Source organism: Corapipo altera, unplaced genomic scaffold, assembly GCF_003945725.1.
Source record: "Corapipo altera isolate COAL_440 unplaced genomic scaffold, ASM394572v1 0, whole genome shotgun sequence".
Taxonomy (NCBI): domain Eukaryota; kingdom Metazoa; phylum Chordata; class Aves; order Passeriformes; family Pipridae; genus Corapipo; species Corapipo altera.
The window spans coordinates 5673511-5679510 of NW_020884872.1; positions in this window are offsets into that span (position 1 = coordinate 5673511).

The window sequence follows — 6000 nt, forward strand, 5'->3', positions numbered from 1 at the left end:
CAAGGAATATTTGGATCATGGGGCTACAAAGGAGGGAAACCTTCGGGGCAGAGGCACTCAGGAGTCTTTGGATCTCAACCTCATTTCAGATTTATTTTGTTTTCCCTCGCTTCAAGGTTGAAATATACTGAAAAACCCTTCCCTCTACCGAAAAAGAGTTTTGTTTTGGTTTGATTTTTTTCATATCTCACTCCAGGAGAGCAAAGATGGTGCCAGGGCAGTTACAACCACAGCTTCTACTGGATCAGTGCCTGACTGAGGAAAGCAGGAATTCAGGTCTACAGTCTCCAAGGCCTCTGACTAAACTCATTAAAACTTGGGCACAAATATTAAGCAGTGAGATGCATTGGCCCTGATCCCTTCTCTTCCCCTAACTCTGACAGACACCAGGGAGTTCCCCTCGGGCCCTTCCCCTCTTAGGGAGACCACCCTGGGAACACATCAGGGCTCAAGGTTACTTGCACACAAAATCAAGCCTTGGGCTACCAGAGAGGCTGATCTCATGGGTGCTTTTTATCACTGGTTTAATTGATGTAGGTTCTACTGAGAGACCCCAAAGAGCCAAGAAATATTGTAGGAATAAGCAATAGGATCAAAATGTTTCAACAGCTCACACTTCTACTAAAATAGAAGGGACTGGTGAATGACTTCTTTATCTTTTAAATTTGTGTTACCGTTACTGATTTTAAGTGCTGTTTCTTTAAAGCAAAGTGGTTGAGGTAGCTTTCAAAGTCTGACTGGATTCCAGAATAACAAAAGCAATTGTTCTTCCCCTGTTCCAGTGGTTTATATACTGACTACACATACACATTCTTGGCACACACCATAGTCTTTACAGTGTGCAATTTTTAATGCAATTAGAAAAGGAAACCATTTCAAGTGACAGGAATAAATTAAAGGAATGGCTTGAAGGTGCAATCACAAATGGCTTAGTTCTTTTTATTCAGAGGGAATTGCTTCAGGAAAAACATTTCTTCTGACTGTCTAGCAGTTTTTGAATCACTCTGTCCAGTGTTTCAAGTTTCATGGCCGTCTCTAGCTGTATTTTGAATTATTTTATTTATAAAAATGAATATAAACATTTTTTATTGTTCTTGGGTGAAATAATAGAAGAGAGAATGTTGTTTAACTTTTTCTTTGTTATTCCAGCCATTGAAGAGCCCTGGTCACTCCTACTTTCACGTACTTTATTTTACAATGAAGCTGAGATGTTAGGACAACCAACTTAAACATTTCAATGCAAATAAAATATAACAAAGCAAGGGCTACTTGTGGCCCTTTACAGATCAGTGGTAGGGAAGGTGTGGAAAGCTGTTTGGAGCTCCTCTGCTCACCCCTGTTAACACATTCATGTTCCCTTAAAGAAGTGGTGATCACACCTTGTTGTTGGCAGTGCAAAGCTTAGTAAATCTTTACATTTTTACTATGGAAGAAGGGAATTTCCTCTTACTTCTGTGGGCAGCCAGCCAGTAAAAGGTGATGGGAAATACATGACATCCTGTTCTGCCTACCTTTCATCTTTCCTGTTCACAGATGCATTTTTGAGCATGACATGCAGGTGTAATTAAAAACAGGTTGATACCATGCACAGCTCAGCAGATGCACATGAAATTAGTACCTGCTGTGAATCCAAGTACTTTGGCTTTTATGAAACAGCCAGGCATTTGCAAATTGTCTCTTGCAACTGCAATAATATGCACATAAGAATAAAGTGGATGGTGTGGCTTTCACTAATAAAAAATGGCAAACACTTCTCTCAGTAGTACTCAAAGTAATGCAATGCTAACTATTCATGCTGATGTTTTTCAGATAAGTTAACAGTATTGCACTGGTGCATTTCACAGTTCAAAAATTCCCTCTTTCCCTACATTCCCTGGGCATGCTACTCATGTAGGCAGTAATGCAGCATCTGTAGCAACAGCAGTTGGCCACTGCTGTGCTGAGGCTGAAAAGGGCTGGAGCCCTGGTCATCCTCCTTTGACATGGTCTCTAAAAGGTATCTCTAAGGAGGATTCAGCTCTCCAGCCTACTTGCTGGAGGCACCATACTTGGCATGTCTGATGCAGCTGCCATACCTTCTCTTCTCCAAGAGCCAAAACAGGAGAGGGAGATGCAGGCAGGAGGTGCTTCCTCTGCAAGTTACCTTGTCCTACCCTGCTGCAAGAGATGAGAAACTATTGCCAGGAGGGGATTCTAGGTGGGGACAAAGTGCCAAAGGGGCAGGGAGCAGAGGCTGGGGCCATAAAATTTGATGGCATCAGAGCTGTCAGTGGTAGTACTTCACATGTATGTCACATTGGCTCCTCCCTGGCAATTGGCAGCAAGAAAAACAGAGCTAAAGAGAGATCCATCTCCTGTCATCTCTACCTCAGCAGCAGTCTGGGCAGGTTTTGTTGCTTTCAACAGCGGGGCAATGTTGGCTACTAAAATTCTCTCTGCCTTAGCCTAGTGATCCCAGACCATGAGCAGGAGCAGTCATTCACCTCTGCTGAGCTTAGCACCATAAATCTGTTCAGCTACACATTTTAGCTCTGTGGTGTCAGACAGGCGTAATTAGAGCTCCAGAGTCCAAGTGTCACCACACAAGTCTTACAGCAGTGCAATTGCCCACGCTTTATGTGACTCATCTGGTGGGAGAGGAGAATTAGGCCCAACATGTCTGGGCTGAAGCAATGATTTAGTCAAACTGCTCCTTCCAGCTCTGACAAGTGTCTTTTTATGCTTCGTGGTGTTTAGTTTGAAGTTGCCAGTTGGAATTTTTCACACCTGTGGTTTATTTAAGTCCTCATTCTGCTGTAGCTCTCACATTTAAGACAATAAATGTGTCCTGTAGAGCTGTGAAGTATGAGGTGAGGGAAACATTTATGTGCAGGTGAGGAGAATAAATGAATGATACATGCAATGCTACATTTTCTATTACTTTCCAAATACAGGCAACTGCTACCCATGACCTCCCAGCTCAAGAAACCACTGTGAAATGCAGTGAGGAGCTCCTGGCTGAGTCCTCAAAGTATTCATAGTGTGTGTTCTGGCTATTCATGCAAGTAAAATTTTCATAACATATATAAATATTTCCAAGAATGATCACATGGGCCAATTGTGTTCATCAGGAACACTTAATGAGAGGAAAGGAATTACTTCAATTTAACACAATCACACCTGAGATCAAAATATACTTTAACAGAGAAGGAAATTGGAAAATATTTACAGAAAAAAAATTCCAAAAATAAATAGGAAACCCCCACTGGAAAAAAAAAAAATAAAAGGCAGGTAATACCAGCAGATCAGACTGTAGGAGGACATGGCCATACTTGAGAAGCAGCATTACAAAGTAACCCAAAATCAGATAGTAGAGAGAGTACAGTGAGTTTATGAAGATTTTAATCTACAGGAAAGCAGGAGGTGATTTTTTTTTTTTAGTTGTTAGACATTATTGGAGTTTATTAATCATTCATTTTCAGAAATCTTGCCTTCCTCCAGCAGTTTAAAGTTAACCAAAGAATAAGCAATTTTATCTATTCAAATTACCTGCTTCAGACACAGTAGAGCTTCCATTATTGGGGCAGCAAGAACCAAACATTTCCAACTTCTATTCACACCTGTAACAATTCAAACTGACTTTTCAAACAAAATTTTAAAAGAAAATAAAAATAAAGCAACTTATTATGTATTATCTTGTTATAGCATCTTCTTTTAAGGCACTTTATTCAGAACAGCTGTGTCCCTACTACTTTCCATCACTGTCCTGCTCATCTCACTTGTGCTATCAAGACAAATGATTTTTAGATGTACATGGTTGGACCTTGCATTTAAACAGGCTGTAATCCCCATGGCCAGAGATACCATGAATAATTGAAATACCAGAGAATGAATAGTTTCACTAACCATTTTTTGCATCAAATAATCAGAGCACCTGGTAGATCCACATACATTTAATTAATTTGCTTTTTGCTCCATTGCATAATTAACTATTTAATTTCATTGCCCTCTGGATTTCCTCACTAATTAATTATTTCTTGCTAATTCACCGATCAGTTACTTGTGCATCTTCTTGCTTTTCTAGCTATCATGTTTACCTTTTTCTTTGTTATATCAGCCCTCCTCCCTTTTGTGTATTTTCCCAATTTCCATTCCTTTTTCTTTCCTTTCTCAGCTGCTGTTCACTCTCCTGCCTCAGCAGTGAATCAGCCTCGTTGGGGCACAGCAGCTGCCCCCAGCTAGAGCGGGCCTGGCTGGGCACCACATTCAGGTGTTGGAGAGAACAGGGACCTCACTGACAGAGCAAAAGCTGTTTGAGGTGTGACAGTCCCAGGAGACAGTGCCAGCCTGGTTACAAAGCAAACAGAGCTGGACTGGGGAGATGTGATTTAGGACAAATGCTGCTTGCAGTTGTTTGAAATGGGAAGGATTTAATAACTTAGTGACTTGCTGTCCCTAAGACAGAAACTGCTCCCTGGCTGATGTCTTAAGCCTGCTGTTAATGCTTCGTGGCATCCTGCAGGTTACTAAAAAGAATGCTGTATGCACAATATAACAACAAATTATCTAGGAAATTAGATCCTATGGGTAAACACATACAGTCTTAAATAAATAACTAATACCTAGAATACCAATTTTTTTTCCCCCTCCCCTATGAACCAGTGTGCTTGTTGTCCAATCTGGGCTCACTTAATTCTCCCAGAAGTCTTTACAGCGATTTCTACTAAACATTTTGGATCTTTTTCTTTTCTTTTTTTTTTTTTTCCTCACAAATTGCTTTTAGGAACTTGCATTCTCTGGTGCATGCAGTTCAGTCAGCGAGTTTGAGGAATGCGGTGGTGACTTTGAATTCAATCTCCTAATGTCAGACCCTCATTATCTAAGTGTAGCCGATACGTTTTATTTCTGTGAAGGCTTGTTTGGATTTCCGTCTGCTCCACTCTCTTCTGGTTTAGATTTCTTGTCTGAATGCTGTCCAGAATCCAGTTCTTACGCTACCATTCACCGTATCACTTTTTTGCTAATTGCTCCCATATTCGAAGGAGTCACGTGTGCCGAATGGCTGAATTGTGTCTGCACTCTCAGGCAGCTTCTAGCACCTCCCCAAAGAGGCAATTAAAACTCCAAACAGTGCAGGGGCAGGAAAATTGCCTGTGAGAGGCTCTGGGGGTCATCTGACATTCCTTCAAAAATGTCTTTTTTTTTTTTTTTTCTTGCGTTTGACCTTTCTGAAAGAGGGAAGATTTTTACTGCTAAATTTTTCTCTTTCTTTCAGCAGACTGAAAGCCTGTTTCAGGTGATCATTACTTGAGATGATCAGGCAACGTTCACTCTGACGGGGAGGATGATAGTGGCAGTTCTGCCCCAATGGTGGTGCAGTGAAGGACTGAAGTTGGCTCTTGCTTTCATGCATGTGAGGAATGCCACCAACCTTAGCAGGGCTGTGTGCACCTTTGGAGATAGGTATGTAACTGCATGTCTTGATGAATTAAGCATTTTTCCTTGAGGTTGCTCCTACTTTTGGAAAAGGATGCTTAGGCAACACAGAGGCTCTGAAACACAGAGAAGAGCAAGGCCTAGTTACTGTTACAATCTAGTTCTAATAATGACCTTTTTGTTCCTACTACCAAGTAAAGGGAACAAAATCCCTTAATTCAGTATTCTAGGTAACAACAGGTGAATGTAGCAGGATGAAGGCAGGTGACATTTCTGGAAACACAAAACCTCCTGTGACTGAAGGAACATCATTAAAAATAGTAAGAAAGGTGTTTTCAAAATTAGTTTAAACTGATGGATCATACAGGAATTCTTCTGACTTAAGTGTAGCAGAGGAACTTGTGGGAAGATAGATGTTAAAAATGCTTTCTGCCCTGTGCTGATGAGAATCATTGAACAGCTCCACATTCAGTCCTGCATGTCCTTGGTGATCTGGGAAAAGCATCTCTGAGCCCCAGAGCCCCCAGGATGGATCATGTCTCGCTTCACCTTCCAGAGGAGCCTCCTCTGGCCATGGAGGGACAC